Raw genomic sequence first — 26,817 nt, 5'->3', positions numbered from 1 at the left:
TGCTTTCCTTATCTGAGAGAAGCTGAGATGCCCCAATCTTCTGTGCCATAGCCAGTGTTCATCATTCTTTCTTAGATAGCATTGGCATTGTCCTTCGTTGAATATGTATAAATTATTTGGAGTTCTTATGCCTATGATCACTGTTTTTCCTGTATCAAGATCACGACCACTACATCCATTTGATTGAAATATTACCTCAGTTCCTTGGTCGCACATCTGACTAACACTCAATAGATTGTGCTTTAAGCCATCAACATACATAACATTTCCAGCTTTGACCTTTTCTTTCAACTGAACATAACCTTTACCTTTTATGAATGCAGGGGTGTCATTTCTAAATGAGACCTTCTTTGCCTTTTCTAAGGCACTATATGATTGAAGTTTTTCTTTATCACCTGTCATATGTTTCGAACATCCACTGTCGATATACCATTGATTTTCCTATCCTTCTGCATATAAGGCTATCCCACATCTTTCCGGTTGCGGTTCTTTCATTCTCCATGTTTTGGCACTTGAGACTTGTTCCTTTTGATTTGTCTGCCAAAACCTGCTCCTGCATTCAGAATCTTCATGACCGAAGTTGTTACAAATAGAACATTCTATTTCATTTTCAAGAGAAGAAAAGTTATTGTAGGTCCTTTTCATGATCCCAGTCATACTTCTTTGTTTTTGAGCTTCTCTAGTCATGATTGTCTTATAGGCAACACATTGAGCTGCCTTGTGACCAAAGTTATGACAAGATAAACACTGGCCATTGAAGAAACTCCTGCGATTATCAAATCTACCAACCGAAGGATTGTAGTTTCTATTAACATCCATTCTTGAGGAAAATTGAGAATGTTTTCCCTGTGGCTGGTTGTAGCTTCTGTCCATCCTTAAAGTAGATTGCCCCCGATTTACCTGGTAATCTCTGTTCATTCTTCAGATAAATTGTCCCTGATTTACCTGGTGATCTCCATTGTGCCTTTGCTGTCGATTGTCAATTTGTTCACTACTCGTTGCTGCATCAAGGTAACTTTTGGAGGTGGACACTTCTTCATTATATCCCAGACCTATCTTGATTAGTGGAGAGCACTGCACTTTGATAATCTCATCTAAAGTTTCAGACCCTTTAGCAAATCTGAGATTAAGGGCTTTTGTTTTCTCAATTTCTTTTCTAAGTCCCACAATTTCACATTCTAACTTATCATTGTATTTATCTTTTTCGGCAAGTTGGACTGTTAGAGTATCTATAATCATATTCTTTTCCTCTAAACAAACTTTAAGTCTAGAAATTTCTTCATAAAGACCTTCTTCATTTATAGCATCCAAGAAATCATCATCTTCAAAAGCCATTAAAAGTCTGTCATCATTACCTCGTTCATATTCATCACTATTTGACAATCCATCACTATCTTCATGTGTGTAATAGCTCTTCTTATTCTACTTTTTGTTCCATTTGACAGGTTCCTTGCCTTTGTCTAGTTTATCTTTATGAGGACATTTTGTAGCATAATGATCGACTCTTCCACAAGCAAAGCATTTGAAAGGCAACTTACCTTTGAATCTTCCAGTTTCCCGTTGGAGGTTCTTGACAAAATTTGATTCTTCCTCTTCTTCTGACATATGTCCCGACTCATAGTAATCTCCTTTGCCTAAAGCCTTGAATGCAACTTCTCTCCTGTTTGATGGTCCTCCTTTTCTCATTTCGTAAGCAGTTAGAATTCTGTGCAGCTGTGACATGGTAAGGCTCTGAAGGTTCTGCTTTTCTTCTATGGCAGAAAATTTTGATTTAAACTTAAAAGACAAAGATCTTAGCACCTTTTCAACCAAAACAAACTCTTTTATTTCTTCACTCAAGTTCTTCATACAATTAACAATATCATCTATACGAAGGAAATAGTTAGCCACACTTTCTTCATTGTGCATTCTGAGATTTTCATACTGAATTCTGAGGGTTTGAAGTTTTGCTCATTTTACCTGCTCATCTCCTTCATAGCTAATAAAGATCTTGTCCCATATTTCTTTTGCGGTTTTGAGCTGCATAACCTTGATGAATTCTATTTGAGATAGACTCCCTAATAGAGTATTGACATCCTTTGCATTTGTTTCATACTACTTCTTCTCAGTTGGATCTGTAGGAGTTGCTAATGCAAAGTGTACCCTGTATCTATGATATCCCAGACTTTTGTACCAAGAGATTGAAGATAGGCTGTAATTATTACCTTCCAATAGACGAAGTTGGTCCCATCAAAAATTGGTGGCCTGATCGAGGCTTCTCTCTCGTAGTTGCTCATGATGATAGATCTTCCTTCAATCGATCAAGCTTCTTCTAAAGGACCTGCTCTAATACCAATTGTTGGAAATAATACTGAGAGGGGGGGTGAATCAGTATTATTAAGTCAAATATTTTTTATTTCACACCCAGATCATATACGCTACTTCAGTTAGAGAAAACCGCGTATATACACAACTTCAAATAAGGAAACCAGCGTATACCATGCAGACTTATAATTTAATGTATTCTACATATGTTGATCATTAATCTATGCATCAGAGTCATATAAACAGTAACCAAGAACAGTAAAAATGGAGTAGAAGACAATCACACACAAGAACACAAGATATAAGGTGGAAACCCAATGTGGGTGAAAACCACCTGCTGCAATTCATCTCTATCTTCTTTTAATTAGAAACTTCTTTTTACAATGATTCTGTGTTGGTGCAGACTTATACCAGTACGCAGGATGCAACCTGTAGAGAGCTACAACCCTCTCTCATTCTCCAACTTCTTCTGGAAGGGAGCTACAACCCCCTTAGCTCTTGTACTAGCTGAGATACTAGTATGTAGGTGCTGACCTACAGAAGGCTGCAACCTTCTCTTCTCTTCCAGGGACCACGTTTCATCAAGTTTCAGACTGGATCCATGAATATCAAACAAACATCAAGTATATGTGCATCAACCAATCTCCTTTCCACAAACAACTGCTGAATCAACCAATAACTTCTCAGAATGCTGTAATCAGAAAACAATACTAGTAACCAGACACCAATGCTGAACCCAGAACACTGCAGAAATCCACAGAAGCAGCTAAAGCATATTTCAAGAGACATACACTATTTCACTGTGTATAAACATGTGTGCATACGCAGCTGAATCAAGGTCAACCAGCGTATACGCTTTCTTCTCTCGCTGAACCTATGTGTATACGGGCCTTTTCAGAGCCAAACCTACGTATAGATCTATAAAAGAAAATTCACCCTTTGCACTTAAACAAACCTCAGTTATACTCAGATTATCAGATTTATAGATCTAATTATGCACCGATTATAACAGATCAATTCACAAAATATATTACTATTCAAGCGTTGAGATCTCGACCCATCAATAGAACTTATCTATCCTATAATGCTTAGGTTCCTCCTTGATTCAGATCCAGCCACACAAACCAATCACTTGCACGTCTTCAGATATTCAATACATCAGATGATCCTTCCCTAATGATCTCCTTCCTCTTTTATAGTCTTAGACCTTTCACAATACCACGGTCCAAAACCATAACAAACCAATACCATGGACCCAATACTTGGGATCAACACATCTGACGAGATACTATGGTCCAAAACCATAAGTTCAAATACCAAGGACTAAATACCATAGACCAAACATAAGTTCTCTCACATGTACGCGCTTTTCCTTGCGTGAAAGTGCGTGTATACGCATACGCAACTTTTGGATGTCTGACCCGAGTGTATACACGGCTTTATCACGATGAACCTACGTATATATATTTTCCCTTCATTCTGAGAACCTGAACTGAGATCTGTTAATAGAGTGAGTTTCCATCAAGGACAACACCTGTGCCATAGCGCCAAACCTGTGTCATAATGCCAACAAAAAGGAGTTTATTTTCGATGCGTGTTAGCGCTAACGCGCATCGCTGGGAAAATAGGGCTGAAATGGTAGAGCTTAAGCACTCGGTCACGTTGGGAGCTAGAGGACCGTGGGCAGAAAAAGGTAAAGCGCCATCGTACGAAGGTGGGACCAACAAACTGGAAACCGGCAGTTTGATCGAGGCGCCCTTGAATGGTAATCGGTTTTGGAGGAGAGCGGAGCGAACACACTCAGTGATCGATGCGTGGCAGTAGAGGTGAGAGAAAAACCGTCGTGATCACGGATTATCAGTCGAGTAGGTCAACTGCGCTCTGCGTGTGAATGAAGTTGGATCTAGAGGAGCCCAAATCGGACGGTTGAGATTGCGTCCAATAGACAGAGCGGAATTGACAGGGAACTAATTCGTGATTTAAGGGGATTTGGAATCCGTTGACCACCATGGTGGAGAAAGAAATGAACTGACGAACAGGCTGGCGTTGTTCCAGTGAGGAAACGAGGCTACTTCTCGAGTGATCATGCTGACGCCGAACAGGGAATTCCAAGAACATAGGCGGCAGGTGAATCGACGTAGGTGGGAGAGGAAATGAACAGGCATGGAGGTCGAGTGGCTAAAGCCATGAACAGAGACAGTGAACAAGGATTTGGAGAGAGAGCAAAGAGTCCAAGAGGCCAAGAGAGATAGTGAACAGTGAACCCTGAGAGGAGGACTGAGCACAGAGAGCAATAAAGCCAAGCAGAGGAGACAGAGGACCGAGCTGTCCACAGGAAGCATCGAGCACCAGAGAACTTGAAGATTCAATCCTTCCCATAGAGGAATCTGTCCGGATTGAGCATCACAATTGGCTCTTTCCACTATAGATCGAGGGTCACAGAGCTGGTAGGAAGAATAAGAGTCTGTGTACTCCGCGTGGCTTGGGGAATCCAAGAACCACCCTTCCAAGCAAAATCTGCTTCAGGAGAACTCAGATTGAGTCCCTGTATTGTAATTTCTCTGCTCAAAGACATAATAAAACAAGGCCACCACTGAAGCTGGACTGGAGACGTAGCCCTGGAGAATAGGGTGAACTCCTTATTAAAAATTCTTTGTGTCTTTGTGTTGCTTATTGTATTTCTCTGCTGTCTTTCCATTTATTTTCTGTGCATTGGCAATCTGATCGATCCGTTGTTAATAACATAGAACACACACTAGCACATGGGTCTGTAATACCTTTTTGTTTAATAAGTCTTCAACTGAGTTCACTCATAGGGTGATTATCAAATCATTCTATCATTTGATTACACACCTATGATCCTTGATGCAGTTTGTCATATTCTTTGACAATGCTCTTTATCTCTATCCAATATATGTGCTACTAGTCTTCACCATGCACATCATTACTTCCTCTCTCTACTTTGCATACCACCAAATATCTCTATAACTGCACCATCACATGGGTACACATTTTGCAATACCAAATTGTGCACTCAGTAACCTCTACTCGATTCAAGTCTTTTTCCATTTAAACTAGTTTCTCAACACTGAAGTTGTAATCAATCAAGCCATAATGACCATTAATCACTTGACTAGAAAAATACATAATTATGAAACAAATCAAAAATTAATGATTAACTTGATGGCCAAATCAACAACAACAATAGAATAATCAATACTTTCCATGACCAGTGGATAAAATTATCAATTGGAGTTTTAGTGTGTTTACAGTTATGACCAGAAAAATCATGCCCATATGTTATGGACCAAGTCAATACAAACGTTCTCAACCAATACCTTGGGAGATTTTGATGATTAATCCCATAGGTATTTTCTTTCACACCTTATAGGTAGTGTCATGGGAATAGAATAGTAAGTTTGGGAAAATTGTTGTGGGAACATAATAGAAAGACTATGGTAGTCTATGAGTGCTAGTGGATGATAGTTGCAAGACTGTGGTAGTAACTATAAACATGAAATACTATAATCTCTCCAACCCAAATCTACTGGAAACTACATCACAACTTCCTCAAACACCCTTGCAACACTTGCAACACTTCAACACTAATAAGAACCTTGCACATGGTCATCTAGTTGTTGACATCAATGCCAACACAACTAGGTCAATGGTTTACACCAATGCCAACACCATGCTCTGAATGGAATTTCCAGAAATATTGAATAATTTTAGAGGATTGTAAATATTGAGAGGATACTACCATGAGTTTGTTAAGAGAAATGGTTAAATAGTTCCACCTCTAGTAATTCTATTAAAAAAGGAAGCATTTCATGGATTAAAAAAGTAATGAAAAATTAAGAAAAATTAAGAAGCCTATGTGTATAACTCTTGTCTCATCCATGCCTGGCTTCATTAAAACCTTTATTGTGTAGTGGGATGTCTTAGTAAATGACATGGGTGAAATTTTAATTCAACAAGGAAGGCCCATTGATCTTGGAAGTTTCTATGCTAAAATAAATAACTTCCTCAAACACATTCATTAAGAGAATATTGTCCATACCAGATGTTCAAAATGTTTCCATTACCTAATGGAAGACAGTTCAAGATAAAATTAGATATTGATAGTTTGAAGTACATATAAGAAGAATTACTATCTTCCAAACATGAACAAAAATTGGATACAAGGATTCTAGGTTATGACTTTTAAATTATATACAAAAAATGAAAAACAGTATGGTGTTAGGTGCACTTTTAGAGAAACAAGGACATGTAGAGAGATTATTTTATTTTATTTTATTTCCATAATCTAATTGGGTGGAACAACCAATGACAGAATAACATGAATACTAGAATGTATGCAAGAACATTTGACGACTATAACATGAACTAAGGGCATTATGTATTGTTGCGTGGAAGAATTATTATCATGGTATCATGAATGTATACATTAATCCATGAATCCACAATTCAAATAGAATATCCTTTTTGAATAGAAAACTAATCCTATAAGAGGACATTTAAGGTTCTTGAAAATTTACCATGAGATGAAAATGGATTTTTCTTTGGATGTCTTGAATTTTATGTTCAAATGTTTGTGGCTAAATATTTTATTTTGAAATAGAATAAAGGAGAGAAAATCAAGATACTAGGTCTCCTACAACCATTAAATATACCATGTTAGGATTGGGAATAGGTCTTAATCAATTTTATTATAGTTGTACCAAGGCATAAATGAAGGAACGTCATCATGGTAGTGGTTGATACAATCATGGTAGTAGTTGATACACTCATATATTAGAGAATTTTTTATGTCTTACGTGGGCTTCCTGCGGGAAATAATAAAAATTTGGCTGAAATAGTAAAGTAAGACATGAATTTTGAAAGTGAATGAAAGAAATTATTGTTCATTTCAATGTATTTCCAACTTATACCCATATAGGTTTATACAAATTTCAAGTTTAGACATTAATTGAATGAAAAATAAAATTCAATATCCAAAAAGTAACCACTTTTAATAATTTTTATATATCCATAGTGATATACAATTGAAACACATCAAAGAAAGTGTTCCGTTTAAAGTAACATGACATTTTTATGTGTTTCAATTGTATCTAATTATAGGTCTATGAAACACATGTAGAATGGATGCTAATTGGACATTAAATTTCATTTCACATTCAATGAGTTCCTACAATACAAATTTGAGTAATCCAATAATAAAATAAGTAAAAAAAAATATTTCTTCCCCTCTAAATCTATCTACCCTTATGATTTACACAATCATATTAAATTCTATTTCTTATTTTGAAGTTGATGTTGATAACGTAGTTTTTTTTATAAAGGCCGGTTTTGGGCCTCAAATTTTCTAAAATAACTTCCTCTTACCCTCCTCAATTGAATTGGAAAGAAACTAATATTATGAATAAATGTTTAGAATGAAACTTTATCACTTTGCATTTGATAAATGGAAAAAATGGGTCAAGCAGTCAACCTTGCCAAAATTGTCATACAAACTACGAATCTTCATGAAAAAAAATTCCATTTGTGAAACTTCATTGATATCAAACGTTATCCATAATATCTCCATTGAGAGGAAAATCAAAGGTTCAAGTAGTGCAGGAACACTTAGAGCATAAATAAGAAGTTATCTAACAATTGAAGGAAAACTTTGTTATGACACAAAGTGGGATGAAAAATCAAGTAGATCAACATCAAAACAAAAGGGGGTTTGAAGTTCGGAATTGAATATTTATGACTCTACAACCATATAAATAGATGCAGATCTAATTAAAATGAGAAGTACAATAAGTTAACACCTTAGGACTATGGTACCCATAAGTTTCAATTAACTATTGGAAGTAATACTTACAAATTTGAGTTGCCTCCATATTCACATGTATGTCTTGTCTTCCATATTTCGTCCTTAAAGAAAGTAATCATGGAGAAAATTCAAGTTTAGACTACTCTACCAAATATTAATGAAGAAATAAAAATTGTTCTAGAAATGGAAACAATTCTTGAAATGTGGGGCATGAAATCGCATCGTCAAACAATTACAAGGTACCTCATGAAGTGGAATAACCTACTAAAATAACACGTGACATGGGAAAATGTGTTTTTCATGCAAAATCATATCCAACTCAAAAAGTATTGAGGGAAATTATTATTTTAATTTGAGGGGCATGTCAAGCCATAAATTGAGTTATTAAATTTTATTGTTATGTTCATGTTGTCCTTATTGGTTGACATGGCCTTATAATTTCTTACTAGATCCCTTAATTGTTTGTGACCTTTTCTAGAAAATATACCAAGGAGACCAAACTTTAGGGATGAAATCACCTTATGCATATTCTATATTTTAAAAGGATGTTTACTCGAAAATACTTTTCATTCATTCTTATAACTCAACCTCAAGGAGTGGAGCTACTTTTTTTCTATTTTTATGTTGTTTGGGTATTTGGTGTGTAATACTAGATCCATCTACTCACACCATCAAAAAATTCAATGTGATAGGGACATTTTGGAATCATATGTAAAATATAATAGAACAAAGAATTATATACCCAAGAATGAAAAAGAGAAATTAATCCAAAAGCTATTATAAAATGTAAAAATTAAAATAGAGGTATGCATGAATGAAACTAGTGGCAACTGCTATGGATCCTAAAAATATAATTTCTTCAAATACAACATGCTGAGGGGTTAACTAAATATTTTTTTGTTATACTAACAAAGTACATAGCTCCCCTTTACCAATGACTATTGACAATGTAATGAACTTGCTACAGGGATTGAAGCATTCTTATCCCTACTTTCTCTTTTTCCTTCTCATAGGAAATCACTAATTCACTTTTCTTGAATGAGGAATAGTATAATTGGTAGTTGTATTAGGTTTCAGAACATGATTGCATGATATCAGTAGTTGAGATATTATTTGTTAGTAATTTTCTCTATGTTCCAAAGTAGGTAGCTTCTATTCTAAGTAAGAGGTATTAAGAAGACGTTTTATGGCTTACGACACAAGGGATCTAACATTTGGAACATAAAATAGCATTTACATAATGTATAATATGAAAGGGTGTGGATGTTGTGCTAATGCTCAAGAATGTCCTATAAATATTCATGTGGGGCCAATTGGATTTCTGTTTTTCAGCTATTTTTCAAGTCATGGATTTGAATATTTTGTTGATAAGTTAAACGTCACAATTAGCTTGTAGATAATAGGTAATGGATCATTCATATATAAAATTTATAAGGCTGGCCATAACTTGGAACACCTAATTCTTAAACTTTATTTCATGGCGATGTCTAAGATGAAATATTTTGGGATATGAAAGTTAATGATGATGTGATTATTAAATAAGTGATAAATTATCCCATAATTATTATGAAAGGTTAGTATAATTCATACCCACTTGTTAAAATATCAATGGTCACAATGATGTCCTTATGGTCACAATTGAATGAGGTATTATACTCCATAAATTTGATACCTCACTGATAAAAGTGGCCAATGGTTAGGGTGTAATAAAATATTTGGAAATTCATGCATCACTTGACCATATGGATGCAATCATCAAATATGGAGGAACAAGAATAATGGGCACAGACAATTTTTTGGATAACTATTGTTCCTGATAAATAGAAATTGTAGGTGGCACTACGAAACTTGTTGAGGAACTTCTCTACGTCTTAATGATATTGGAATTGGCATAAAATGTTTTCAAATCTCCATTGCTAAATGATATCCTTGATGATGAGATACCAATAACCTACTAATGGATTTAAAACCAATGGTCACATGGAAGTTATATAGAAACTATTTTCTATAGAGATAAGTCAATATACTATCATCCCAAATATTATCCTTTAGAAATGGTGTTCATGAAGGAGGTTGTTGTTGAAAGGGAGGTCTAATATGCCAGTTTGGAAAGCCAATGACTAACTCAACAAATGTTGTGTCCCTTTTTTTTTTGGGTGTGTACATTTAAGATTGAATTTCTAATGAATAATGATCAAGTGAGTGAAATTACCTTTTATTATTAATTACCTAAATATGTATTACCTGGAGTTCAAATTTTCTACAACCTTAACCATACATAGGAGAATGTAGTGATGGACGTTTTTTATTGAATTCACCCGAATGAAGACTAGTTTTCCATCATAGTTGTAGTTAAAAATTGTCATACTAGGCTCTTGATAATATAACAAATGGAATGCTCATGTCCATCTTCTTCTAGTAGAAGTACCTCTTCTATAATGGAAAAAGTTGAACTAAAAATAGAAGAAATAAATATTTATTGAAGTTAGAGGGGTTATTAAGCATTGTAAGGTGAGTGCACATGTCAATGCATTAAATTCCTACGAGGCTCTGTTGACGGGAAAAGTGTCTACTCAGAACACCCCTATCCCACTAAGGTGTGACAGTACCTTAGAAACAAACAAGGAAAACTACTTTCATATTCTTCTTTATGAACTATAAACGAAGAGGAATAGGATGAACCAACCTGTGTCTTGCGCTAGTCCTTTGATCCAATCTCTCTCCTCTTTGATAGCTTCCAGCTACCTGCTCCCTTACTTTCCCAGCTTCACCGAGTTCCTGCAAGATCACATAAGAGGAAAACTACACAAAGACATGGATTTACATTCATAAATAGCTTAGGATCAGATTTAAGCTAAACATGCAAATATAACAAAACATCATTGATACACAAGCATGTAGGAGAAACTCAAATAGTTTTATTGATATAACAAGAAGGTCCAGGAGGAGTTACAACCGATGATTCCTGATCCAGCATCAACCCCCCAGCAAAGGAATCCCCTCTTCACCTCCAACAAAGCATAATTCACCCAATACACTGATCTCTATCTCAAAACCAACAGCAATTCTCTGCAATGTACAAAATTCCAGCCCCTGGATCTCTGGGATGAGGGATCCATATATAGATGTATGCAAAGAGGATGAGTCAGCTTATGATTTGACTAGTGGCTTCTCTTTGTCAGTTCTTGCTTCCACTTGGAGACTGAGAGCCTCTTACTCATCCTTGGTCGAACTCAGTGAGGCAAGTGTCATTGGGGAAGATTCTGGAAGCTTCCATTGTCTGTCCACCTCGCGGAATGATACTGCCTCACTGAGTTCAACCAAGGATGAGTAAGAGGCTCTCAGTCTCCAAGTGGAAGCAAGAACCGACAGAGAGAAGCCACTAGTCAAATCATAAGCTGACTCATCCTCTTTTCATACATCTATATATGGATCCCTCATCCCAGAGATCCAGGGGCTGGAATTTTGTACATTGCAGAGAATTGTTGTTGGTTTTGAGATAGAGATCGGTGTATTGGGTGATTTATGCTTTGATGGAGGTGAAGAGGGGATTCCTTTGCTGGGGGGTTGATGCTGGATCAGGAATCATCGGTTGTAACTCCTCCTGGACCTTCTTGTTATATCAATAAAACTATTTGAGTTTCTCCTACATGCTTGTATATCAATGATGTTTTGTTATATTTGCATGTTTAGCTTAAATCTGATCCTAAGCTATTTATGAATGTAAATCCATGTCTTTGTGTAGTTTTCCTCTTATGTGATCTTGCAGGAACTCGGTGAAGCTGGGCAAGTAAGGGAGCAAGTAGCTGGAAGCTGTCAAAGAGGAGAGAGATTGGATCAAAGGACTAGCGCAAGACACAGGTTGGTTCATCCTATTCCTCTTCGTTTATAGTTCATAAAGAAGAATACGAAAGTAGTTTTCCTTGTTTATTTCTAAGGTACTGTCACACCTTAGTGGGATAGGGGCGTTCTGAGTAGACACTTTTCCTGTTAACAAAATGGCGACTCCACTGGGGAGCATGTCTAGTTAGTTTGTTTGTGTTTCTCTTGTTGTTTGTTTCATAAACACAGAAGTGGCAATCGAACTACATTTGCCATTATCAAATGCAAAGTAGACACCTGCTACTTCAATCCATTCACTGGATTTGTTTATGATTTGAACAGCTGATTCACAAATGATCTGATTACCCTTTGTGATAGCTCTTAGACCTCCTTTAAATCCGCCCTCTGATTGTGCATTACTGATTGCTTTTACTCGGCCAAAATCCATAGATTAAACTGCAAACCATGACCCAGAACCCGGATAGAAGTCTCGTTTCTGCCCAGCGTAGGCTCTGTGAAGAGATTCTGCATTTCAACGCAGTTCCGGAGAGGGCTACCTGCGCTGCAATCCAGTTTCTCTGTGTAACAGGTGCGCTGATCAGCCTAGCCCGGTGCAGCTGAGGTTCTTTGCTTCATTTTTTCAGTTTTGTTTCTGATTTTGCAGCCTATGATCAGTATGTGTCTGTTTAAAAACCCCTTTTCTTTGCCTTAATTCCGCCTCCTTTGTACAAAAATACTGTAGATGTTCTTTGTGTGTTTGTTACATCATTTACAATTTTCCATTGAAAGAGTAGAATAGTCATATTATCGTCCTTGGATTTAGATCTGTCGCAAGTGTCGATTTTGATCTTAGGAGAAAGTTTATTTGTTGTTGACAGTCGATTATGCTTTTACTTTTGTCTTTGGTTTGAATTTGTCACTTTCTAGTGTCGAAACGAGTGTTTATTTCAAAATCATAAAGTGTCGTAATCTTTTCTACCTTTTGATTTCGAAAAGAAGCTTGTTTGTGTTTTTCACTTGAAAGCAAATTCAGATTTGTACATCAACTTTCTTTTTAGGCATCAATATTAAGAAAGTGAAAACAAATACATGCATATGTGCATTTGCATATTGATAGTCTGTTTGGCTTGATTTAGGAAAAGTGCATCTACATTTTGCTCTTTGCTCTTTGAGAAAATATTGTGTCTTTCTTTTCCCCTTGTAGCTAGGATTTTCATTGCTGAAAAGAGATAAAAGCTTGCTTATCATCTTTAGATTGCATTTTAGGAATTACATCTACATCTCGTGGTGATCCCAAAAGGCAAACTTCTAAGAAAGATCAACTTAAAATAAATTGAATGAATCTAACAACGCTTTGGAACTTAACGCACAACATTTAGAGGTCTAGGCTAGAGACGTATTTCGGCGTCGTAAAGCCTGGTAACTGTTGTCCTCACTGATGGTTGGGTGATTCCTCCACTTTGAGATGATAAGTGCCAGTACGGACTTGTGCTACCACGTACCGTCGAGTATATATTGGGAGACCCCTATAGGCTTAAAACCTTTTATCCATAGGAAGCCGTGTCGACCGCCCTACTGATCGCAATGCACCGAACACAGCATTCGGGAAGATTGACTGCCGTACCATAAAAAGTATTCTGCAGTTTTGCGATTGGTTTGGTACTCCCTCTACCTAGATCTCCAGAGCAGTCCCTTTCGTTCCTTTTCAGACTCCTTAACAGAAAAGGTCCATCTGAGCACTTGTCACTTCAGGCTCATTAAAAATCGAAGGAGACTAGAGTCATCTTTTGTTTTTTCTCGACTCTTAAAAATTGAAAAAACAAGTTGTGTCAAAGCATCTTAAAATTTATTTTAAACGGAATATTCATACCCTTTTCCTACGTTGATCTTAGGTTGAGAAAATGGAGTCTACCAACCAAGGAATTCCCCTTGGTGGAAATCCTAGTCCCTTCTCCTCTTGGGGAGATGTTGGTGCACCCCATATGGCCACATTGTCGCTTCCAGGACTGACAATTGGCTTGCCAGTCTGGCTCTTCTCAACCAATGTCGTTCAGAACACCACTATTCCTGAACAATCGAATCAGCAATTAGACGAGTCCAAAGTTGCCCACCAACCATCTACTTCCTCTAATTCTTTCTCTCCTCCTTCCTCTTCGCTTGATAGGGCTGGCAAAGCCAAAAGTCAAGTTCCTAAGGAGAAGAAGGAAAAGAAGAAGAAAGAGAAGAAGAAGAAGGAGCCAAAGGCAAATGGGGGAAAACGAGTGTTGTCTAACGAAAATCCACACACTGCACCGACCAGGCCTAAATCGCCATGTGTCATTTGCAAAGGAGACCACTTTCACAGAGATTGTCCTTGCATCCCTCGGATACTAAGGGACTGGTCTCCTCGTTTGCACAATCCGGTGTCATCAACCTCTGGTGATCATGTTGAAATCACACCGTCAACTAGCGAAAGTGAAGCCCCAGGACAAAGAGGGAAAGCTAGATTTCCCTGTAAACTGTGCGAAGGCAATCATGCCGTCCACCGTTGTCCCTTCTTAGACGAAGTGAAAAGAGTTTTGGATGATCGTCCGGTTTCACCGTTACGACTTCCTCCTGGATATAAAAGAATCTTGCCGAGTCCGTCGCTAGTTGAGAATCCAGCTGGCCCACTCAAGTGGTCGGCTGAAACGCCTATCATCGAAGATAAACCATTTGAATCCATACCAGACGAAAGTCAAAAGGTCGAGACGGCAGTTGACCCGGTCTTGCCTTCAGAGGTTTTATCTTCCGATGATACAGTCACTGAAGAGCACAAGGATGACACCGTCCAAATTCTCTTCATCAACACAGACTCCGACGAACATGGGGGAAATCTACCCATCCCCTTACCGCAGGAGGGAAGTTCGTCAGATCCATACCCGGTCGTCTACTCGATCCCACCTCCAAGCAACCTAGTTGTCTCCTTCGACTGGAATCAACTAGGCAGACCCCGTTTACCAGCAAGCATACCATTCCGAATTATCGTTAAAATATATAGAATGGTCATGGCTGGTACCATCATAGATGAAGGGGCTTCTGTGAGTATCCTTTCCTCTACTGCTTGGAAAGCGCTTGGTTCGCCATCGCTTTTGCCTGAGATGAGAAATCTGACAGGCTTTGATAAAGGAACCAGTTGACCTTTAGGGATCCTTCCCAATGTGCCCATAACATTGAGAAGGAATACAGTTCAAATGAATGTAATGGTTGTTCAAGGACCCTTGGATTATAACCTACTCCTTGGAGGAGACTATATTTATTGCATGGGAGCCATCGTCTCCTCATTCTTTAGAGTAATGTGTTTTCCGCACGAAGGAAGAGTGGTCAAGCTCGTGGACCAGCTTTCATTTCCCGGATCACGCATAGCAAATAGTCATATACCATCCCTAAATGGTCTCTTCACGCAAGAAATGTCTCAATCCCCAGTCCGTCCTCTCGATGAGCGCGAGTAATTCGGAGGGATATGACTGAAACCCAGGGGGTATGCATCTTGGTCTGCTTCGGTAGGAAAACTTCGGGTATAGAGTAGGTTTCTGTGGGAGAATATGACTAGTCTGTACCCCGTCCGTGATTGGAAGAGGGGTTATTCTAGAATAAGATTCTTTTGTCAAATTTATGTGAGTTGGCGGGCATCGTCGCTCACCTTTGTTTATCTCGGTAAACATCACCGAAGAAGTGTTTTGTTTACGCCGTAAATAGAACAATCTTTAGGTAACCTGTAAGAGGTAGTACCCTTCCTGATAAAACAAATGTTTTGTCAGCTCGAATAAAGGGTGACCCTTCCCGATAGAACGAATGTTTTGTCAGCTCGAATAGAGGGAGACCTCGAAACTCTATTTTATACCTGGGGGCATGCAAACCTTTTGGAGTGCAAGCGAGGGGCGGCTATTTATTTTTTAAATTTTTAGGACCTCTAACCCTTTAAACTCGTAGGATTAGTCGTCACCTAACTTGCATAAAGAAAGGAAGTGGGGCAAAAATCTAAAAGTTGCCATTTTATATGAGACATTCTTATCATATGACTGGATTAATCGAGCAGTTTTAGCACATAGTTCAAGCTCGTTAAAAAATAAACATAAGACATGAGCAAGTGTTTCCACCCGCGTTTAAGCTCATTAAAAAATGAACTATTCCCCTGTAAATAACCACCGTGAATGAAGATTTCAGCCATTAAAGCCTTGGTCGTATTTGCACCGTCACCTCCACTTTTCCATTGGCCAATCATTCACCTCCATTTGATTGTTTACCCATTTTGAGGAACAGCTGCGAAGAGTGATTTCACTAGCCATCCTTGTGACACTGCCGTGATTGGAAAATTCCAACCCTTACCTGGAATCAGCTGCTACCCATTTTATCACTCGTTCCTCAAAAGACGAGTCTTCTTTAAGCTCTTTTCAATTGACTCGTAAAATATGAAAAGATTGCCGAGTTTTGGCCTTCCAGCTCGTTAAATTGACCGGAAGTGTTATCCCTCCTCTAGATTTTAATCTTTTTGGACCTGAGGGATTATTGCACAAAAAGATCGAGCGCTTGTTTTGTTCGGCTCGTTAAAACTATCGAAAATTCATCCCTTCTGTATTGTTTTATACTTTTTCGGACATAAGGGATTAGATGACGAAAAAGGAATTTCAGAGTTACCTTTACGTACCTTTTCAGACTCTCTAAAAATGAAAAGGACCGAGTTATCTTTGTCGTTAAACTCGTTAAAAAGATGAATAGCGACAAACTTGTCTTTAGACGAGAACGAGTTTCACTATCGCTAGGCTCGTTAAAACATAGCGATGGGTTTGCCCAAAGGGAAAATTATAGAACAAGCATATGTTATCCTCCTCAAGCTTGAAAAAAATAAACAGGTACTGGTCAGCAATGACTGGGGAAAATTGGGAAGAAACTCAAAGAATCTTTATTGGTAGCAAGTCGCTCTTGAACATGACACTTCCACTCCATGCCTGAGTCGGGTTGGGTTGTTTCATTCACCGGTCACATCACCATGGTCACACCATACCATCCACATTTGGGGTAAATGCTACCAATCCATCACATAAGTGTCGCTGACATGTTCAAGAGAAGTCATCCAGAGAAGTCATCCGTGTCCCATCCACTATGATACATTATACTTCATTCCTTCATGACCGCCATCCTGAACCATATATCATCAGATCGTTTTCACCTCCATCAAAATCATTTGCTCTGTTCCGTGTCATTGATGTGGGATTCATCAAGACCCTCCTTTGACGGATCGCTTCTTGTCAACATCAGCTCATTATCCAAGAAGTTGATCTAGGAGCACCCCATTCAGTACTTTGAAGCTTGCATGCCTCAATGGCAAGTTTCTCACTTCCGGCGACGGGTATACATCAATGACCTTCGACCGAAAGATTTTGCGTGGTGTTCGATGCCAAGTCCTTTATTCACACCACGTGAATTGTACTGCAGTACCTTGAGGGTCATCATCATTATCGGTGATTCCTCTCGTGCTTGTTAACAGTTTACATCATTGACTGGTAATCAAGGGATGTCTTTCCATGTTCGACTTCAAAACATTTCTCACATGGATCGACTTGTACTTTGAGTGAAGATCGGACGAGATTGAAGACCCTGGATCTAGTTTCATCCATCCGGGCTGCGATATATATTCAGGAAAAATAAAAACATTGACATGTACAGCATTGCAGCACAGATAATCATCCTACCAAAAGGATGATGACTTCATCAGAATCATCAGTCTACCCTCAGAAGATTGTCTGTCCTGTGTACATAAAAATGAGTTTATAAAGCTGAGCATGGGAATGCCCGCCTCAGCTAGATCATGAAAATAGTATGAAGATAATGTATTGTATTGTATCTTATTACAGGTCTCCTCCCAGCATTGAAAGAACTTCAGATCCTCCTAATAAAGCATTTCACCCGATAAACGGCCTCATACTTTAGGGGGCAACTGTTATAGACATTTTTGTGCCTTACAGCTCTAGGCATGAAATGTCCATAAACCAAGGGATCCTAAGTCCCTAAAAGTGTTGTTCCTACCCCTAGAGGAACAAGGTCAACCAATTACAGCTCCTCCCAGAAGTTCTCCACCAGAAACTGCTCAGAATCAGTCAAATCAGGATCATTTCAGCTGCTCCACTAGCTAGCTGCGTTGCATAGCACCCCAGTACACTAGCTAGGTGCATTGCAACGCACCTAAATGCACTACCAGGGTGTGCTGAGCGGGAAATGACAAATGGCAGTGTCATTCCGCGAGGTGGACAGACAATGGAAGCTTCCAGAATCTTCCCCAATGACACTTGCCTCACTGAGTTCGACCAAGGATGAGTAAGAGGCTCTCAGTCTCCAAGTGGAAGCAAGAACTGACAGAGAGAAGCCACTAGTCAAATCATAAGCTGACTCATCCTCTTTGCATACATCTATATATGGATCCCTCATCCCAGAGATCCAGAGGCTGGAATTTTGTACATTGCAGAGAATTGTTGTTGGTTTTGAGATAGAGATCAGTGTATTGGGTGATTTATGCTTTGTTGGAGGTGAAGAGGGGATTCCTTTGCTGGGGGGTTGATGCTGGATCAGGAATCATCGGTTGTAACTCCTCCTAGACCTTCTTGTTATATCAATAAAACTATTTGAGTTTCTCCTACATGCTTGAGTATCAATGATGTTTTGTTATATTTGCATGTTTAGCTTAAATCTGATCCTAAGCTATTTATGAATGTAAATCCATGTCTTTGTGTAGTTTTCACCTTATGTGATCTTGCAGGAACTCGGTGAAGCTGGGCAAGTAAGGGAGCAGGTAGCTGGAAGCTGTCAAAGAGGAGAGAGATTGGATCAAAGGACTAGCGCAAGACACAGGTTGGTTCATCCTATTCCTCTTCGTTTATAGTTCATAAAGAAGAATACGAAAGTAGTTTTCCTCGTTTGTTTCTAAGGTACTATCACACCTTAGTGGGATAGGGGCGTTCTGAGTAGACACTTTTCCTGTCAACAAAATGAAAGTTTCATACCTGATTGCGTCAAAATACCTGACACCCCTAGGGTTATGATATGGGATCTTTTAGTAGACTGTTTAGCCAGTAGCAACTATTGGCTGTAGAGGTGCGGGTGGTCAATCTGGATATGCTATAGCACAAAAAATCTTACGAGCAAAATGTAACTCAAAAGTGTCTACTTAAAACGCCCCTATCCCACTAAGGTGTGACAGTAACTTAGAAACAAACAAGGAAAACTACTTTCGTATTCTTCTTTATGAACTATAAACGAAGAGGAATAGGATGAACCAACCTATGTCTTGCGCTAGTCCTTTGATCCAATCTCTCTCCTCTTTGACAGCTTCCAGCTACCTGCTCCCTTACTTGCCTAGCTTCACCGAGTTCCTGCAAGATCACATAAGAGGAAAACTACACAAAGACATGGATTTACATTCATAAATAGCTTAGGATCAGATTTAAGCTAAACATGCAAATATAACAAAACATCACTGATACACAAGCATGTAGGAGAAACTCAAATAGTTTTATTGATATAACAAGAAGGTCCAGGAGGAGTTACAACCGATGATTCCTGATCCAGCATCAACCCCCCAGCAAAGGAATCCCCTCTTCACCTCCAACAAAGCATAAATCACCCAATACACTGATCTCTATCTCAAAACAAACAACAATTCTCTGCAATGTACAAAATTCCAGCCTCTGGATCTCTGGGATGAGGGATCCATATATAGATGTATGCAAAGAGGATGAGTCAGCTTATGATTTGACTAGTGGCTTCTCTCTGTCAGTTCTTGCTTCCACTTGGAGACTGAGAGACTCTTACTCATCCTTGGTCGAACTCAGTGAGGCAAGTGCCATTGGGGAAGATTCTGGAAGCTTCCATTGTCTGTCCACCTCGTGGAATGATACTGCCATTTGTCATTTCCCGCTCAGCGCACCCTGGTAGTGCATGTAGGTGCGTTGAAATGCACCTAGCTAGTGTACTGGGGTGCTATGCAACGCAGCTAGCTAGTGGAGCAGCTGAAATGATCCTGATTTGACTGATTCTGAGCAGTTTCTGGTGGAGAACTTCTGGGAGAAGCTGTAATTGGTTGACCTTGTTCCTCTAGGGGTAGGAACAACACTTTTAGGGACTTAGGATCCCTTGGTTTATGGACATTTCATGCTTAGAGCTGTAAGGCACAAAAATGTCTATAACAGTTGCCCCCTAAAGTATGAGGCCGTTTATCGGGTGAAATGCTTTATTAGGAGGATCCGAAGTTCTTTCAATGCTGGGAGGAGACCTGTAATAAGATACAATACAATACATTATCTTCATACTGTTTTCATGATCTAGTTGAGGCGGGCATTCCCATGCTCAGCTTTATAAACTCATTTTTATGTACACAGGATAGACAATCGTCTGAGGGTAGACTGATGATTCTGATGAAGCCATCATCCTTTTGGTAGGATGATTATCTGTGTTGCAATGCTGTACATGTCAATGTCTTTATTTTTCCCGAATATTTATCGCAGCCCGGATGGATGAAACTAGATCCGGGTTCTTCAATCTCGTCCGATCTTCACTCGAAGTACAAGTCGATCCATGTGAGAAATGTTTTGAAGTCGAACATGGAAAGACATCGCTTGATTACCAGTCAATGATGTAAACTGTTAACAAGCGCGAGAGGAATCACCGATAATGATGATGACCCTCAAGGTACTGCAGTACAATTCACGTGGTGTGAATAAAGGACTTGGCGTCGAACACCACGCAAAATCTTTCGGTCGAAGGTCATTGATGTATACCCGTCGCCGGAAGTGAGAAACTTGCCATTGAGGCATGCAAGCTTCAAAGTACTGAATGGGGTGTTCCTAGATCAACTTCTTGGATAATTAGCTGATGTCGACAAGAAGCGATCCATCAAAGGAGGGCCTTGATGAATCCCACATCAATGACATGGAACGGAGCAAATGATTTTGATGGAGGTGAAAACGATCTGATGATATATGGTTCAGGATGGCGGTCATGAAGGAATGAAGTGTAATGTATGGTAGTGGATGGGACACGGGTGACCTCTCTGGATGACTTCTCTTGAACATGTCGGCGACACTTATGTGATGGATTGGTAGCATTTACCCCAAATGTGGATGGTATGGCGTGACCATGGTGATGTGACTGGCGAATGAAACAACCCAACCCGACTCAGGCACGGAGTGGAAGTGTCATGTTCAAGAGCGACTTGCTACCAATAAAGATTCTTTGAGTTTCTTCCCAATTTTTCCCCAGTCATTGCTGACCAGTACCTCTTTATTTTTGTCAAGCTTGAGGAGGATAACATATGCTTGTTCTATAATTTTCCCTTCGGGAAAACCCATCGCTATGTTTTAACGAGCCTAGCGATAGTGAAACTCGTTCTCGTCTAAAGACAAGTTTGTCGCTATTCATCTTTTTAACGAGTTTAACGACAAAGATAACTCGGTCCTTTTCATTTTTAGAGAGTCTGAAAAGGTACGTAAAGGTAACTCTGAAATTCCTTTTTCGTCATCTAATCCCTTAAGTCCGAAAAAGTATAAAACAATACAGAAGGGATGAATTTTCGATAGTTTTAACGAGCCGAACAAAACAAGCGCTCGATCTTTTTGTGCAATAATCCCTCAGGTCCAAAAAGATTAAAATCTAGAGGAGGGATAACACTTCCAGTCGATTTAACGAGCTGGAAGGCCAAAACTCGACAATCTTTTCATATTTTACGAGTCAATTGAAAAGAGCTTAAAGAAGACTCGTCTTTTGAGGAACGAGTGATAAAATGGGTAGCAGCTGATTCCAGGTAAGGGTAGGAATTTTCCAATCACGGCAGTGTCACAAGGATGGCTAGTGAAATCACTCTTCGCAGCTGTTCCTCAAAATGGGTAAACAATCAAATGGAGGTGAATGATCGGCCAATGGAAAAGTGGAGGTGACGGTGCAAACACGACCAAGGCTTTAATGGATGAAATATTCATTCACGGTGGTTATTTACAGGGGAATAGTTCATTTTTTAATGAGCTTAAACGCAGGTGGAAACACTTGCTCATGTCTTATGTTTATTTTTTAATGAGCTTGAACTATGTGCTAAAACTGCTCAATTAATCCATTCATATGATAAGAATGTCTCATATAAAATGGCAACTTTTAGATTTTTGCCCCACATCCTCTCTTTATGCAAGTTAGGTGATGACTAATCCTACGAATTTAAAGGGTTAGAGGTCCTAAAAATTTAAAAAATAAATAGCCACCCCTCGCTTGCACTCCAAAAGGTTTGCATGCCCCCAGGTATAAAACAGAGTTTTGAGGTCTCCCTCTATTCGAGCTGACAAAACATTCGTTCTATCAGGAAGGGTCACCCTTTATTCGAGCTGACAAAACATTCGTTTTATTAGGAAGGGTACTACCTCTTACAAGTTACCCACTGAAATTCCAACAGCAATTCTCTGCAATGTACAAAATTCCAGCCTCCGGATCTCTGGGATGAGGGATCCATATATAGATGTATGCAAAGAGGATGAGTCAGCTTATGATTTGACTAGTGGCTTCTCTCTGTCAGATCTTGCTTCCACTTGGAGACTGAGAGCCTCTTACTCATCCTTGGTCGAACTCAGTGAGGCAAGTGTCACTAGGGAAGATTCTGGAAGCTTCCATTGTCTGTCCACCTCATGGAATGACACTGCCATTTGTCATTTCTTGCTCAACGCACCCTGGTAGTGCATTTAGGTGTGTTGCAACGCACCTAGCTAGTGTACTGGGGTGCTATGCAACGTAGCTAGCTAGTGGAGCCACTGAAATGATCCTGATTTGACTGATTCTGAGCAGTTTCTGGTGGAGAACTTCTAGGAGGAGTTGTAATTGGTTGACCTTGTTCCTCTAGGGGTAGGAACAACACTTTTAGGGACTTAGGATCCCTTGTTTTATGGACATTTCATGCTTAGATCTCTAAGGAACAAAAATGTCTATAACAGTTGCCCCCTAAAGTATGAGGCCGTTTATCGGGTGAAATGCTTTATTAGGAGGATCCGAAGTTCTTTCAATGCTGGGAGGAGACCTGTAATAAGATACAATACAATACATTATCTTCATACTGTTATCATGATCTAGCTGAGGCGGGCATTCCCATGCTCAGCTTTATAAACTCATTTTTATGTACACAGGACAGACAATCATCTGAGGGTAGACTGATGATTCTGATGAAGTCATCATCCTTTTGGTAGGATGATTATCTGTGCTGCAATGCTATACCTATCAATGTTTTTATTTCAATTTTTACCATAAATAGCTTTGTCTTTCCAAAGATAGTACTGTATCTTCAACTGCTTCATCAAACTAGTTAGAAATGAACAATATTTGCTTGAAAATGAGATTAAAACGCTAATATTTTACTTTGAACTAAGTAAAAGCAATCAAAAAGTGTTTTTTACCTCTCATTTTACCATTTCATTTGAACTTGGTTTGTTGGAGCTTTGGAGGTGCCTTTGCCCCCTTGATTTTCATCAGCTGATTTCGGGAGATTCTGTGGACGATTCTCGGCGCCGTCTGGACCAGGTAGGAGCTAAACCTGAGCTATTTCATTTTGTGGTTTCCTTTTTGCATTCTGTGCTTCATTCCCTGCTTTTCTGAGTCCCTGGGGTTTGATGGGTTCGTTCTGCCATCAACGCACCCTGAGTACATCGAAACCTGCGCTGAATGTTGGCCAGTATGAAGGCAGCTCGACATCCAACGCAGGTGGAACACTGCTGCAAGTGTGTTGGGCGTAGAAGGGGAATTTGTTGCAGAGTTTTTGATGAAATTTTTTTTCCTGTTTCTCATCAAAATCAAGATCTAACTCCTCTCTTGTTTGTTTTTCAGAGATCTTGGAGCAAGATTACCCTTACATGGCGAGAACGAGAACATGAAGAAGAGGACATGATTGCCCTACATGATCGGGTTACAGTGAACGCGCTGCGGAACTGTGGCTTGCTGAAGTTCTTCTGCATCTCTAGCATGAGACATCAGATCAACCTACTGCAGTATTTTCTCGATGCTTGGGATCCTATCAATCAAGTTTTCCAAATTAGGGGAAAATCTATCCCCCTGACTGCAGTAGACATTTACTTCTTGACTGGCTTGTCGAGGCGGGGTGCCCCCATCTCTTTGTCAGGTTCGGCCCGAGGAGGTGACTCTGTGAGAGATTATGTCCGCCAGTATTGTAGGGAAGGATCTCAGCCGAGTAAAGACGGAAAGATCATCATCCGTGATGTCACTGACAGGTCCCTTAGGTCTATCCTGTTTACTTTTGGAAGGATGGCCGGTAGTGCATCTCTTCATGTAGCCAACAGATCCTATATGCAGCATGCCTTGGAATGTCTCCAACCGAAAGTATTCAACTGGTGCGACACAGTACTTCTTGTGATGAAAGATCAGTTGACCAAGATAAAGGACGGGAGGTTGAAGAACTTTGGGTTCGGTTCTATTTTGACCGCCTTTGCCTTGGAGAAGATACCACTGATGCAGCCGCAGTACATTGCACTCGACTTACCTTCTCCTACTGAACCACGTATGTAGAGATGGGTTGACCATATGTCTAGGCATGCTGGCCAGTCTCAGATTTCATTTTCTGATACCTTCTTTACGTGGTTTGATCGTCAGGAGATGGTTTATGCTGAGTATCCATATGCTGGTATGGACTTCCGGGGTGATCCAAATTTAGTACTACCGGATGGCGAGCAGTGGGGTGCTATTGGTAAAATCTTTGACCATATCACTGTTTACTATTTTTTCTTTATAATGTCCTTGTGCTTTATTCTATCAAGACTTTAATCAAACTCATGTGTACATGCAGATGTTGGTTCTGTTCGTCAAGTAGTTCGCCTAAGAGTGCCAGCCGTTGCCCCAGCAGGAGAGGCCGCCGGGAGGTTTATTCTTCGTGACCTCGATGTGGCCGAGACTCTCACAGCTGTGCAGGAGCAGGTTGAGAACCTTACTCTCGGTATTCCAGATGTGAGGATCGACGAGCTACCTTTGCAATTACAGCGGCATACTACTGGTGTGCCCAGATGATGGACGCGTCTCTTACGCATGATCGTACAGGCTGTGACTTGCTATCACGAGCATCATTAGACTAGGGTGCCCCCTAGCATTTTGAGTTTTTGGGTCATGTGACCGATTTTGTCTTGGTTACAGAACATTATATGTAAACCATAAACAGCTATATATATATTTTGATTTTCGGGGTTTTATTTTGGTTGAGCTATATGATCCACATGTAAAACATTGATGATGTGTTTCTTTTTATAAATGTTGCAAATGTCTATCTAACACATAGTTTGCTAATGAGTCAGTTAATGTGTTTAAGTTTCTGGAAATATGTTGGTATTGAATAAGATCAAATTGTCTTTCCAATATCTTAACCCTTAGGAACATGCGATAAATAGCTGGGTTTCGGACGGAATATATACCATTGAGTTGTAGTATTACGAGTTGTGAGTCTAGCCTGACAATTAGTCGGCGTATACCATGGGTGATGACATCAGAGAGAAGTTCTATCAATGCGCCATACTCAGTGATGTTATTCGTTGATTGACCAATACATACACCTCTGAAACTTACTAACTCGCCACTTGGATCAAAAATGGCCCAGGCTGCGGAGGACAGGTTCCGCGAACTACGACTCGCTCCATCGGCTTATCCAACACATGTATCCAAAAGGTTTGACATCTGCAATAAATGTGAAAAGTTGGATTACTCGACCAAAACAAACATTTTAGCGAAAACAAAATATAACAAAAGCATATTGGTTACTATTTAAGCATAGTAACGCTTGAGGTACAACCCATTACGAGGTTGCGCCAGTGGAATTGCATCATAATCCATTAACTCGTAGGCTCCTTTTTCCAACACTCGTTTAACAATATAGGGGCCCATCCATAAAGACTTAAATTTACCCGCTCCCAATTTATCGGATTCTTGGTCGTAAAGCAAGACCAAGTCACCTTCTGAGAAGACACGGGGTTTGACATTTTTGTCGAACTGCACCTTGACTCGTTTCTTATGGGCTTCGTTAGCCAAAGTGGCATCACGACGGGTTTCATCCAATTGGATTAATTCCAAGAAACGAGCCTCTTCTTCTGAACTTCCGGGGAGGAGATCGATTGCGAGTTTAAGAGACGAGATTTCGCACTGGACTGGTAAGACTGCTTCCAGGCCATATACCAGTTGGAAGGGAGTGAACCCGATTGAATTCCTTACCGATGTTCGGTAAGCCCACAAGGCTGAGTACAGGATTAGGTGCCACCTTCTTTTGTGAACTCCGATCATCCTTTGCAACATGCACTTCAGGACCTCGTTGATCGCTTCAACTTGTCCGTTGGCTTGCGGATAATACGGAGTAGAGCTGTCATGAGACAATCCTAGTTTGGCAGCTAATTCGAGCATCATGTGATTGCGAAAATGCGATCCATGATCTATGACTATAGCCTGTCGTACGCCGAATCTGGCGACTACATGATTGAAAAAGAAAAGGGCAGCTGTTTCACCAGTATTATCTAATGTAGGCATCGCCTCGGCCCATTTGGTAAAATAGTCAACTGCGACTATGATATACCCATGCCCCCCGGTCGAGGTGGGGTTACATGTCATGAAATCGATGCCCCATTTGGCGAACGGCCCAAAAGCAACTATTGGCTGTAGAGGTGCGGGTGGTCTTCTCGTTTTGCTATCAAAAATTTGACAAGCATGGCAACTTCTGACTGCGGTTCTGCAATCTTTGAACATTGTTGGCCAGAAGTGTCCTGCTCGTAAGATTTTTTGTTCTGTAGCATATCCAGATTGATGCCCCCCACAGGCTCCTGAATGACACTCATTCAGGGCTTTTTCGG

This window comes from Pinus tabuliformis, chromosome Q (assembly GCF_031772625.1).
Source record: "Pinus tabuliformis cultivar Carrire ecotype Pingquan chromosome Q, CPIR1, whole genome shotgun sequence".
In the NCBI taxonomy this organism is placed as follows: domain Eukaryota; kingdom Viridiplantae; phylum Streptophyta; class Pinopsida; order Pinales; family Pinaceae; genus Pinus; species Pinus tabuliformis.
The sequence above is the reverse complement of the archived record's forward strand: the minus strand, read 5'-3'. Positions refer to the sequence as shown.